This window comes from Peromyscus eremicus, chromosome 5, assembly GCF_949786415.1.
Source record: "Peromyscus eremicus chromosome 5, PerEre_H2_v1, whole genome shotgun sequence".
Lineage (NCBI taxonomy): Eukaryota > Metazoa > Chordata > Mammalia > Rodentia > Cricetidae > Peromyscus > Peromyscus eremicus.
This window is the reverse complement of record NC_081420.1, coordinates 109,034,801-109,048,876: the sequence shown is the minus strand read 5'-3', so window position 1 is coordinate 109,048,876 and position 14,076 is coordinate 109,034,801. Positions and strand designations below refer to the sequence as shown.

Here is a 14,076-nt window from a genome sequence, read left to right as displayed (position 1 = left end):
GGTAAGTGAGATATATTTAAGACAGTAAGGATAGTTTCACACATAAAAATAAATAAACAATACATCATATTAACAGAATGAAATCTGTGTGAACATTTCAAAAGATACAGGGGGTAAAAACTTAAAATTCAGTATTCATTCAGGAAAAAAAAGAAATCCCCAGCAAGGCAGAGAGGGAAAAGATTGTGCCATAGTGAAGACTCAGTGCAGTAATCCTTCAGTCGATGTGTTTAATGAGGAATACTTGAAATGATTTTCTCAAAAGTGTGGAGCATGAAAAACATGCCCATGTTCAACACTGCAACTCAGTATACTGGAAGCTTTGGCCAGAACCTTAGGAAAAAGAAAGAAATAATGTACATATGAACTGGAAAAGAGGAAGTCAAATATTTCCGGTTCGCAGATAACATAAAATTATTTTTACACACAGAAAAAAATTAAATATTATATCAATAGAAAATTAAAAGTGGTAAATTCAGCAACATAACATGTTATAAAATAACATGTAAAAATTTATAATAATTTATACACCAATAATACACGTCATTAAAAGAAAAAGAGAAAAGAATTCCATTTGCCATAGCTACAAACTATGGATAGTTTTATTCAATTAAATGAATGACTCCATATAAGACTTATTAAACACTAATGAAAACAATTGAAAAATCATAAACATAGTATAAAGACATACATTGATGGAGTAAAATAATTAAGTTGTTAAAATATTAATATCACCAAAATAAAGTTATGGTTTCAATATAATTTTCATTGAAATATACATTAACTTTTAAAAAAATTCCAAAATTCTGAAAGAAGCTGAAAAGTTCCCTAACAGCCAAAGAAGAGCTTAGGGAAAAAGAAAAAGAAAACTGGATTATTTAAAAATACATTGTCTCAAGACACATTACAGACTCATAAAAGCAAGACAGCTAAGTGTTGGGATAAAAGCCAACATGTCAATCATTGAAGAGTAAGATCGCAGAAACAAGTCCACAATTGCACAGCCAATGTATTTTAAGAAGTCCCTAAGTACTTACATTGAAGAAAGGGTAGATATTTTTATGAATGCTGCAGAGAAAACACAATACTCATATGAAAAAGATTAACAGCTGATCTTTATACTTGACAATATACCAAGAATTAACCAAGTCCTAAATCTATATAGATACTACAGGAAGGCATGGTAATAATCCTTTAAAATTTAAATCTAGGCAATTATGTTTTTAGAAAGGGACACAAAAGTGTGGGTAATAAATATGCAAATAAGCACATTATATTCTTATCAACTAAGAATCTTCTCCATTGAAGGAAACAATCGATTGAATGAAAGGGCAACTGTCAGACCTGAATGGTGTATTTACAAACTATTAATCTGAAGAATGATACTAATAAGTATAAAAGTGATCTTAAGCAACTCAACCGCATAGGAACCCAAAACCTCTAGTTATACCTTGGGGAAAGGATCTGAGCAGGCATTTTCAGAATGCATTATGAAAATATTCAATATTACTAGGCAACAGCAAAACAGAATAAAAAAACACAGTGAGATAATACTGTAACACAGAGTGGATCCTACTGAAGAGCCCATGTACAAATTACAGATGTTAGAGAGAATACTGCAGAAGGGGAATGCTTATTCTTTGATGGTGGAATTGAAAATAATATAGCAAATATGGGAAACTGTATGGAGACTGTAGATAGAATAAAAAGATAACTGTTTTCTTGTTGGCAAGTTGTAATACTCAGTAGATAGCCAAATGAAAGGAAACAATTAGATCAGTGTTTACGAAACCATTTCAACACTCAGTTCTTTATTACAGGAATTCCAAGCAAAATAGTCCAGATAAAAATTAAGCAAAAATAAAAATGAAGATCTTAATTGTCAGGTCCCAAACAAACCAAGGACAAGTGTCCTTAGTACCTGTGACCCCTTCCAGCACTTCTTATTCCACCACTTATCATAAAGCTCTACCTCCCAGGGGTAGGGCTTCTGATTCCCTCCCCGCAGCTTCTCTTTTCTATATAACTCAGTCATTTTGGCTATTAGCTCTCTTGCCCGATGTATTCTCTTGGCCTCTTGGTCCACAGCTTTTCTCTTGCCTTTCTTGTCCCCATCTCTCTTCTCTTTCTCTCTCACTTCTCCTCATGGCCTGGTTCAGTCTGTACCCTTCCAGATACCTCTGGCTGTACTCTTCCTCATATCTACAACAAAACCTTCTCTTCAACCATACCTAGGTGTGATCATGTCCTTATTTTCATTAATCTGATGCCAACACCTGGTGTTGGCATATATGAGCCCCCTGGCAAGGACTTGACCTCTCCAAACTAAGCTGCTGACTTGACTCTCCTAAGGTATGCATGGGTCATTTACTTCTGTTGGCTTCTGCTTCTCACCAAATTTGATTCAAAACTCTAGAGGTCACCTCTTCAGTCACTTCCCTTTACCTGGTCTAACCATCTATCTCTCCTCTCCTACATCCCAGTGCTTTCTTATGTTCTCCTAGGCCACTAGTTTCCATATGTCCTCCTGGTCCTGTGACCTTTTTCTTTCCTCCTCCACCTCAGAGCTACTTGCTCTCTCTCTTCTTATGTCATCCCGGGCCTGTACATTATGACCATTGTCCCTCAAAGCTCCTCACCTCCCACTATGAGCTGCAGTCCTGTAGCTGTCTACACCTCTATGATACGATATTGGAATGTTCCCTAGGGTAGAATTCTTATTTCCTACCCTTTTCCATCATGGCTACACTGTTCTCAGTCTCTCAGCTCCTGTTTGGAGCTTACTGGAACCCACCTTTGGGTGGAGTTCATTTTGCAACCCTTTCTCCTTTCTTCTTTCCACTCAGAAATTTTATTGAAGTCTTGCTGACTTGTTGCAAAAGGCTTGACCTCAGTATAGCTCAATTGCCAAAGATGGCAAACTAGATTTCCAAATTTTTGCAGATTGTAACAACTTCTTCCACAGCACTGCTGTGGGATAATGCTTTTGAACAGTGGTTTAATAAAACACTGATTGGCCAGTAGCCAGGCAGGAAGTATAGGCAGGATAAGCAGACAAAGAGAATTCTGGAAGAGGAAGGCTGAGTCAAGAGATGCCAGCTGTCCAGGGAACAGTAGGGAACACACAGGTAAAGCCATGGAACACATATAGATTAAGAGAAATGGGCTGAGTTTAAGTGTAAAAGCTAGTCAGTAGTAAGATGAGCTAACGGCCAAGCAGTTTTAATTAATATAAGCCTCTGTGTGTTTACTTGGGTCTGAGCAGCTGTGGGATCTCAGGGCAGTGAGTGCTGAGCAGGCACAGGAAAACTTTCAGCTATACAGAACAAGCAAATGATCCCAAAGTCTCTTATATCTAAAGTTTTTCAACTTTCTACTCTTGAAAATATTTTATGTCTACAGTTTTTCTGAGCTCTATTCTCAAGAAATCATTTGAGACTTGTAAATTCATTAGGTGTGGTCAAAGAATTTATAAAATTTGTAACAAAAAGTTAGGTTAAAACTTGTAACAAACGGTTGAACAGTTAAAAAAATCTATTCATAGGTAATCTTAACTTTCTACATGATAATGAAACTGGGTGGTGGTGGCACATGCCTTTAATCCCAGCACTTGAGAGGCAGAGGCAGGTGGATCTCTGTGAGTTCGAGGCCAGCCTTGGCTACAGAGTGAGTTCCAGGAAAGGCACCAAAGCTAAACAGATAAATCTTATCTTGTAAAACCATAAAAAAATCCTGTGTCATTTACATATCTACATGATAATGTGTGTGTGTGTGTGTGTGTGTGTGTGTGTGTGTGTGTGTGTGTATGTGTGTGTTTCTAGGTGTGACTTGGATTCAACTTTTTTTTGAAGAAAGAATAGATCTAAGAAAAGTAAGTGTTTTTAAATAGCGACCATGTGACTTGCCTCCATCTTGCCATCTTGATTTATGACTTCATCTGGATGGAAGCTACCACTTGGCTAGCAGTCATCTTTATCAAGGTTAAAAAGAGTACATGCCTTTTACAAAAAAAAAAAAAAAAGAGTACATGCCATGTGACTTCACTACCATCTTGACTAAGAAGAGCATGTGGTATAAACCAACTAAGCCAGCACCTATAAAACTTCTAAGTACTACAGAGCCAGTTACTTGTCATTGTATCTCCTTTTTAGACTACAGAGACAATGGCAGGTCTCCATAATATTTTCAGTTATATGGAATTTTTGTATAAATTATTAAGATTATACAGATGTACTCAGATTAACAGAAACTGACTTAGAGATGCATGTTTGACTACTTATGTCTTTGTTAACTGTTCAACACCAGGTTCTAAAAAATATTTAGGTAAGTAAAAACATATGATTGATGAACAAGGTATCTTTAACAAAGAAGGTTTATATATTTCTAAAGTCTATTCAGGTTAATAGTAACTGACTTAAAATATATGTCTAGTCTTTTTGTCTTTGCTAACTTTACCAAGCTAAGCTATTTGGATAAACTGAGTCTTGCAAGAAACTGTGATATTCTGTAATGGTGCTCTATGAAAGGATCATGAAATTTCCCCAGTCTCCATGTGAACTGTATTTATGGTTTAAACTTTAATTTTGATATTAAATATTCTTCAACTCAATAATCAGTTCAAATGTTTAAGGCTCAAACTCAACAGGGATAAAGCATCTACCTCATGATCCAACTATACTACTCTTGCACATACCTAAGGGATGCACCGGCCTACTACAGGGACACATGCTCAACCATGTCCACTGTGGCTTTATTCATAATGGCCAGAAACTGGAAAACACCTAGATGTCTCTCAACATAAAAATGGATAAAGAATCTATGGTACATTTACATAATGGATCGTTACCCAGCAAGTTAAAAAATGATATCATGAAATTTGAAAGCAAAAATATAGAACTAGAAAAAATCATCCTGAGTGAGGTAACCCAGACCCAGAAAAACAAATACGTTATGTATTTACTTACAAGTGAATATTAACTGTAAAGTAAGTATTAACAAGCTACAAAACATAGACCCAGAGAAGTTATGTAAAGAAGAGGTGTTGCAACTCAATTGTATTGAGTTGTAAATGCAGCTCAATTGTATTTCCGTGTACCAAGCAGGTCCCATGGAAATGCCCAAACAACTCAGGCAGATGTTAAGACAAAAGGTTGTTCTCTGGAAACTTACAGTGGGGCCCTACTGCCAAGGACAGTATCCACACAACTCATTGAATCTGGAGAATCCAAGTTGGTGCCGAAATGAAGCCTTCATCCCTATGTTCTACTCTCTTTGTTGCAGGAAGGTACTCTTAGGCTGCCAAAAGAGAAACGTAAACACCAATCTAGCCACAAAACCTTTGACCTTCAATCTGTCTGCCTGAAAAATATGCTAGGGCAGTGGTGGCAAGGAACTTGTGGGAATAGGCAACCAATGTCTGATACGACTTAAGGTCCACTTCATGAGAAGGAATTACTACCTAAGACTGATTGAGTAACTGAGAACCAGAGACTAGACAGCACAAATCCTAAGGTAAAACCAAAAAGGACTGGTTAAAAACAAGCAAACAAACAAAAAACAGCAGCAACAACAATAAAAATAACAAAAAAATGATTTTTAATGACATTCTGCTATACTCATAAATAAGTCCCCTATTCAGTCATCATCAGAAAGGCCTTCTCTGGCAGTGGGTGGGAACAGATGCAGAGACCTACAGCCAGACATTATATAGAGAGATGATCTAATAAGAAGGTCTCCATCAAATCCCTGCCCTCAGAGCTCAGGGAATCCCAAGGAAGCAGAGGTGGAATGATTGTAAGAATAAGAGGGGATGGAGAACAAGGCCCTCTGAATCAACTAAGCAGGAACATATGAACTCAAAGAGACTGAAGCAGCATTCACAGGGCCTACATGGGTCTACACCAGGTCCTCTGAATATATATTACAGTTATAGCTTAATATTTTTATAGGACTCCTGACTATGAGAACAAGGAGATCTCTGACTCTTTTTTTTTTGGGGGGGAATAAAAACGCTGTTTAATGATAGAGTACTTGCCAGGCCCATATCATGTCCTCAGTTCAATCTCTAGCCTCACAAAACCATAATTATAATTAATAACTTACTGTCTGAAAATAATTCATTCAGCATAGTTTTCTACTAAATGTATGACAATAGCTTTACTTAATTGCTTAAGTATCTTTTTTATTTTTATTTTATTTTATAATTTAATTTAATTTTACATATCAGCCACCGATTCCGTTGTGCTCCCCCCTTCCTGTGCCCCCCTCCTGTGCCCCCTTCCTGCCTTCCCCCCAGCCCACCTCTCATTCCCATCTCCTCCAGGGCAAAGACCCCCTGGGGATTGAGTTCAACTTGGTAGAATCAGTCCAGGCAGGTCCAGTCCCCTCCTCCCAGGCTGAGCCAAGTGTTCCTGTATAAGCCCCAGGTTCCAAACAGCCAGCTCATGCACTGAGGATAGGTCCCGGTCCCACTGCCTGGATGCCTCCCAAACAGATCAAGCTAATCAACTGTCTCACTTATCCAGAGGGCCTGATCCAATTGGGGGCTCCTCAGCTATTGGTTCATAGTTCATGTGTTTCCATTTGTTTGGCTATTTGTCCCTGTGCTTTTTCCAATCTTGGTCTCAACAATTCTCATTCATACAAACCCTCCTCTTTCTGGCCAATTGGACTCCTGGAGCCCCACCTGGGGCCTGGCCATGGATCTCTGCATCCGGTTCCCTCAGTCATTGGATGAGGTTTCTAGCATGACAATTAGGGTGTTTGGCCATCCTATCACCAGAGTAGGTCAGTTCGGGCTTTCTCTTGACCATTGCCAGTACTGTACAAGAGAAAAAAGAAAGCATCTTCAACAAATGGTGCTGGCATAACTGGATATTAATGTGTAGAAGGCTGCAAATAGATCCATATCTGTCACTGTGCACAAAACTTAAGTCCAAGTGGATCAAAGACCTCAACATAAATCCAGTTACTCTGAACCTGATAGAAGAAAAAGTAGGAAGTAGTCTTGAACACATTGGCATAGGAGATCACTTCCTAAATATAACACTAGTAGCACAGACACTGAGAGAAACAATCAATCAATGGAACCTCTTGAAACTGAGAAGCTTTTGTAGAGCAAAGGATATGGTCAACGAGGCAAAGCAACAGCCTACAGAATGGGAAAAGGTCTTCACCAACCCCACATCTGACAGAGGACTGATATCAAGAATATATATAAAGAACTCAAGAAATTAGACATCAAAATGCCCAACAGTCCAATTAAGAAATGGGCTATAGAACTAAACAGACAATTCTCAACAGAGAAAGCTCAAATGGCTGAAAGACATTTAAGGAATTGCTCAACATCTCTAATCATCAGGGAAATGCAAATCAAAACACCTTTGAGATACCACCTTACACCTGTCAGAATGGCTAAGATGAAAAACACTGAAGACAGCTTATGCTGGAGAGGATGTGGAGCTAGGGGAAACTCTCCTCCACTGCTGGTAGGAATGCAAGCTTGTACAACCACTTTGGAAATCAATATGGCACTTTTTTTAGAAATTTGGGAATCAATCTCCCCCAAGACCCAGCTATACCACTCTTGGGCATATACCCAAGGAATGCTCAATCATACCACAAGGGTACTTGCTCAGCTATGTTCATATCAGCATTGTTTGTAATAGCCAGAACCTGGAAACAACCTGGATGCCCTTCAACTGAAGAATGGATAAATAAAATATGGTACATATACACAATGGAATACTACTCAGCAGAGAAAAACAATGACATCATGAGGTTTGCATGCAAATGGATGGATCTAGAAAAAATCATCCTGAGTGAGGTAACACAGACTCAGAAAGACAAATATGGTATGTACTCACTCATAGGAGGATACTAGATGTAGAACAAGGATGACTGGACTGCTACTCATATCACCAGAGAGGCTACCTGGAAAACAGGACCCAAAGAAAGACACGGGGATCACCCAACGACAGAGAAATGGATGAGATCTACATGAACAACCTGGACATGAGTGGAGGTAATGAAGGGCAAGGGTCAAGGGAAAGAGAGCTTAGGGGAGCTGGAGATCCCAGCTGTATCAAGATCTCTGACTCTTATACCTGCTCTTAGGATTCTTTTTCTCCTGTTGGGTTGCTGTGTCTAAATTAATATAAAAGGGTTTGCTTCATCTTGTTATATTTTACTTTGTCATATTTTGTTGTTATTTTGTAACAGCCTGTTCTTTTCTAATGAGAGACAGAAAAGGAGTGTATCCAGAGATGAGAGGACGAGATAAAAGGGGAAGTGAGGAAGCAGCTATGAGGAGTGGAGAGAGGGCAAACTATAATCAGGTTATATTGTATGAGAAAAGAATCTATTTTTAATAATATATATTACAGATAGATAGATGATAGGAAGGTAAAAGGTAAATATGATTTTGAAAGTAATTTTTACCAGGAAGCAGCCTCAGCAGTTTCGAGGGTCTTGAATGGCAGGCATGTCTGGCAGGTGCAAGAAAAGACTGGACACAAGCATTGGTGCAAGCTGACCAGTCTTGTTAGATCTGGAGATGTGCATTTTCTCTGCCTTCTCCCAATCAGACTCAACCCCAGTCTTTTATTGTAATAATACAAGGAAATAGGGGATGAGGAAATTCAACAGGTGATTGGGTTCTTCCCAATAGTTTCAAAAGTTCTTTTTGTAAATCAGCAAAGTGTACCCGTGCCCCTTGATTGCACATAGAAGTTCCCAGAAAGAAAGTCAAAGTGTACCAGCTTATTCTTTTGCAGGTTAGTAATTATCAGAACATCTGAGGTAATCACACCAGAGGCTACCTACTTGCAGTTTTTCAGAAAACACAGAAGTACTAGCAATGGTTTAAGGTACCAGACTGCCAGCTTCCTCTCAGCCTAAGTCTTTCTTCATCTCTCTGTAATTCATCAAGTTGTCTTCTAACTAATTCTGGATAACTCTTGTCTTTTATCCCATCTATATGTCACTCCACCTACAGTTTTTGTCACCAGCCTTCTGGGTTTTTCCCATGATCTGCATAACAACTTTAACTCCTGCCTTTGTCACAATCTCAATATCCTTTCTAATTTCATGGAAACCACCGCAGGAGAGAAAAAAAAATCATAAAGAACAAATAGAGTAGGAGGATTATACGAACCAGTGGCAGTTGGATGGGTGAGAACATGACATGCATATACCATAAAGTCTGCCCTCGGGACACAAGGGTTGTTTTCTCCCTGGCCCACAGAAGGCAGGCTTAGTAGAATATCTGGTGGAGCAGGCCCGGAGGGATTGATGTCCTCGTCCTCGGCTATCTCCAGCACAGATTCCACTGGCAACATGCCAGGCTTTTCATATGCTGTCTCAGGCCAATTTAAATCTTTAAAATTTGTTTAAAGGGTGGTGGTGGTGTATGCCTTTAATCTCAGCACTCAAGAGGTAGAGCCAGGCAGATCTCTGTGAGTCTGAGGCCAGCCTGGGCTACAGAGTGAGTTACAGGAAAGGTGCAAAGCTACACGAAGAAACCCTGTCTCGAAAAAAAAAAATTGTTAAATGGATTACTTGATATTTACCAAAAATGGTGATGAACATATTAGATAAACCCATGAGAAATATGTACACATACACACATAGATATAGATATATTCATTTTTTTAAAATATTGAAGCTAATTAATGTCTGATTATTGTTTTTCTTACTATAATTACTAATGTATATATCACATGGGATGCCCCAAAGTATTCAGCAGTCCCTATTTATTACTGCTTTATAGTTAGTTTTTCTGTGAACCTAATGATTTTGTTGGTTTGATGACAGTCTAATTCAGCACAAGCTGGTCTTGAACTCTGATAGCTAAGAATGATCTCGAACATGTGATCCTTCTTATGCCACTTCCCCAGTGTTAGGATTACATGTATAGTCATTCTCATCTTTTATATGCACATATCTTAAAACATATTATTCATTGTGTCTCTCTTGAGAACTATGGCTTCTTGTTTAATTTATCCACCAAATTTAAAATTAATATTAGTGAAAGTATGTATAAATATTTTTTTCTTCTGTGTTTTCTCTCTGTTTCTTCCCATACCATCATACAAACTACATTCATATAAACTGTATCGCCCATGGCCTTTGGCATTCTCAATACAAGTAGGGGATCTTAAAAAGACACACGATAAGAATGAGCACCGGTCTCCTCTGTAGTGCTTTGACATTTATGAGGTGCTAATATAATCATAAAAAATAACAGAGCCATTATTGAATCATTATTGGTTTATTCACTTTATGTTTATTGGTTTAAATTTGTGCCATGTGCATGTTAAGTGCTCAGTTAGAGACTTTGGTGTACAGCATTTTATTCCCAGAAGTAAAACTGAAGCACCTAGAGAAGCCATGGTAATTACTGAGTATAGTAAAAGAGCATGCATGCAGGCACTCATTCCCTCAATTCTCATGCTGCATGATTTAACCTTGTTTCTTCTTCTTTAAAACTTTCCATGTGGCTAAGGATTGTTTCTGTGGTGAAAAATAGAGCATAACATAGAGAAGTGATTCCAAGCACTACAAAGGGTATTTTTACTCTTATTTATTATTAATAGTAATGATAAAAATAAGAAAATCTATTGACCAACATACCTGTAGCTACCATTATTTATGGTAAGAGGTTTATATGATAGCATATTCTTATTCTGGTATTTTTTTTCTATAGAATAAAAGACTAATGACCAGGTTAACACAAAACATAACCAAGGTCACAAAGCAAGTAAGGGGCAAAGTGACTTTCAAAAGCTGAGTCTGTCTGCATTAAAAAAATATATTACATTAGATTCTCATCCCCACCCCCTACCCTCCATTGCCCACCCCTCATCCCCAGTTTACTCATGGAGATCTCAGCTATTTCCCCTTCCCAGGGCAATCCATGCGTCCCTCTTTGGTTCCTCCTTGTTAGCTAGCTTCTCTAGAATATTTAATGAATATTTAATTTCTTTCTTGATCACTTATTCTTACCCTTAATTATCTTTTTTCTCTCCCCTTTTTTCCTTCTTGTCTAAGACATATTGAATGTCAGTGGGATCAAAGAAAGTGTTCATACTGTGAACAGATACAGGTTCTGTAAACTGGTCTTTCTGTGTGCTGTCAAGAGGGGCTCATATGACTTGAGGAAAAATGAAAATCAGAGCATGGAAATGAGTACTCTCAGGAAATGGTGCCTAGATGAAAGCTGCAGAGCAAACTTGCTCTGTCATTTTTTCCTGTTCTTGTCTCACTTTCCATTCTTTCCCTAGGCAATCCATAAAACTCACATTTCCCTTTCTCAAGGTTGATCATTGGAACCAGAACTTCTTTTATTACCAAAGCAAGGATAAAAACCTTAAAACTATCACCCTTGACTATTCCTACCTTCCCATGTAAAAAATTGACCATAAGGAATTTCTTTGATCTACATTATTTATTTATAGGTAAATGGATATCCATGCAAAAAGATTTCTGCACCATCTAGGAGGAAGGGAGCTATAATGAAATACACAAAATCTGATGGATCTCTTACCCATTATTTTTCAAGCACCCATGCACATAGCCTCCAGTGGTAAGAGCCCTAAACCCTGACCCATTACATTGCCTGCCCTAGTATCTTACTCAAACAATTTCATATAGAGCCTCCTTTGGTAGAATTACTTGGCCCCACACAACTGCCTTCCCCTTTGCCTTCCCCAAGCATCCATACAAGCCATTGGTAATAATGCAGTCACACCCTAATAGCCAATGAGTTGTACGTAATAGCCCCACCTTTCCCATTAGTTAGTCAAAACTAACTGACCAAAAGACTGAACTTTGAGCCTTTCAAGCCTGATCTAAAACCAGTAAAGTTAGAGTAATAGTAAAAACAGAACCAAACTCACTCTGGTGGTTTTACTGGGAATGACACCAGATGCTCATATATTTGCATGCTTAGTCTACAGTTCATGAATTGTTTAAAAGTATCAGGAGATGTAGCCTTGTTGGTATGGGTATGTCCTTGGAGGAGGTGGGTCACCAGTAGTGGGCTTTGAGGTTTCAAAATTGTATGTATGTGTCTCTCTCTCTGTGTCTGCTGTCTGTGGATCGATTGGAATGTAAATTTCTCAGTTACTGCTTCAGCATCATTCCTGTTGGTGCTCTGCCATGCTGACCATAGACTAAACCTCTAAAACTATAAGAAGATCCCAATTAAATACTTCCTTTTATAAAAGTTGCTTCAGTCATGGTGTCTCTTCATAGCAACAGAGTGGAGTCTAAAACACTCACATTCAACAGCTGCAAATTCACATGAAAAGAAACAATGAACAAGTCAACTCAAGATTTCTAGATTTTATCTCATAAACATAAGGAATATCAAAAGCTAAGGCAGTATATTTCCCACCAAAGACCACCAGTCCTATAATAATGATCCATAATAATAAAAACTTAGATGAATCTAAAGACCTAGAATTGAAATGAACTATTAAAAATATGTTCAAAAAGTTCAAAAGTTAAAAGAAGACACCCTAATGAACCTAAAAAAGAAAGAATAAATTCCTTATTGAATTTCAAAAAACCACAAACAGCCAGATGAAATAATAAAGACAATTCAGGTACAAAAATGAATTCAGAAGAGAGAAATGTCGAATTAAACTCAAATTGTAATAAGGTGGAAATGAAAAATTCAATGAGTCAATTAAAAGAACTCAGTGGAACGTATCACTGAGAGAATCAGTCATATATAATATGTAATATAAAGACTAGAATAAAACAGAGAAATTGTAGGTAGATTGTTCAATCAAAGTAACTGAAAAACTTTAAAAAATAACCCAAGAGCAGAATATTCAGGACTTTCAGAATGTCGTGAAAAGACCAAATCTATTAATTATAGATATAGCAGAAGGAAAATTCCAGACCAAAGATATTACACATCTTCAGTAAACTCAGAATAAAAATTTCCCCAAAGTCAGGAAGGGAATCCCCATATAGGTATAAAAATCTCACAATATAAATTTTGTGGACAGAACCAGAATAGAAAATCTCCGTGCCATACCAGAGTTTAAAAACTAAATATATAGACCAAAGGAAAGGTGTTGAAAGCGCCATGAGAGATGTTATATGTCACTTATGTAGGCAAGCATGGAAGAGTAACAGATGATTTGTCAGTGGAAACTTAAAAGCCAATGATGCTTGGAGTGGTACACTTCAAATCCTGAAAGACTGTAGATGCCAACCAAAGCTAGTATACCTAGCAAACTGCCTTCCATAGTTGTACAATAAAAAAAAATCTGTGATATATGAAGATAAAGTAATCATGTGCACCAAACCAGACCACTGGAGGGAGTCCTTAAGACTGAAAAGAAGAATAAATGCTGAAGAGGCCACAGGAAGATGATAATAATATGGTAAGTGATATGAGAAGTAGGACTAAGTAAAATAAAAATGGTCAGGTTATTGTCTTGATTCCTGCTGCTCTTAGATGTAAAAGAAACAAAGTTGAATGGATGTTTGTTTAAGAAGAGCATCTTGAGTTCAAAAGCAGACTGATAAATTTGCTTCAGAAGACTCCACACATTTCTTTCCAGGTAAGTTCAAGTGCCAGACATCTTCCTTCAACAGGAGATCAAATTTTAGTGGAGGCAAGACTGTCGGAGATGTGTGAGGAATAAGCAAGGAGACTGTTAGGGAAGTGAGTGAAACAGGATAATCAAAAGAGGAACAAGTTTAACCACTTACAGACTATGTGTGGCAGTTACTTATGGAAAAAAGAAATAATGTAGGATGAAAAATATCTAGAGATCTTTCTAAAGGATGTGTATAGACTCTGTCATCTGAACCCGAAATGCCTCTTACAGACTGGTGCATTAAAAGCTATGTCCTAAGCTTCATAATGGTGAGAATTGTTGGGGACTTGGTGATGTGTGGCCTAGAATGGGAGGTCATCAGGTCATTGAGAGTGTGATTTTGAAGGGAAAAATGGGTTGCCAGCCTCTTCTTTTCTTTATTCAGCATGACATGAATAGCTTTTTCATACTGCACGCTCTCCACCATTCATCATGCTACCTTGCCTCAGACAAGAGC

The 14,076-nt window shown here is 37.8% G+C and overlaps 1 long non-coding RNA gene across 1 annotated transcript; it reads right to left on the bottom strand.

The window, feature by feature from the left end:
* Window positions 1-216: 216 nt before the first annotated feature.
* On the bottom strand, window positions 217-8,596 carry LOC131910741 (uncharacterized). Its single transcript, XR_009379209.1, has 4 exons — window positions 8,440-8,596; window positions 7,866-7,932; window positions 1,038-1,068; window positions 217-333 (listed from the first exon to the last, which is right to left on the bottom strand). It is a non-coding gene; the product is annotated as an uncharacterized LOC131910741 (long non-coding RNA).
* Between the last annotated feature and the right edge of the window lie 5,480 nt (window positions 8,597-14,076).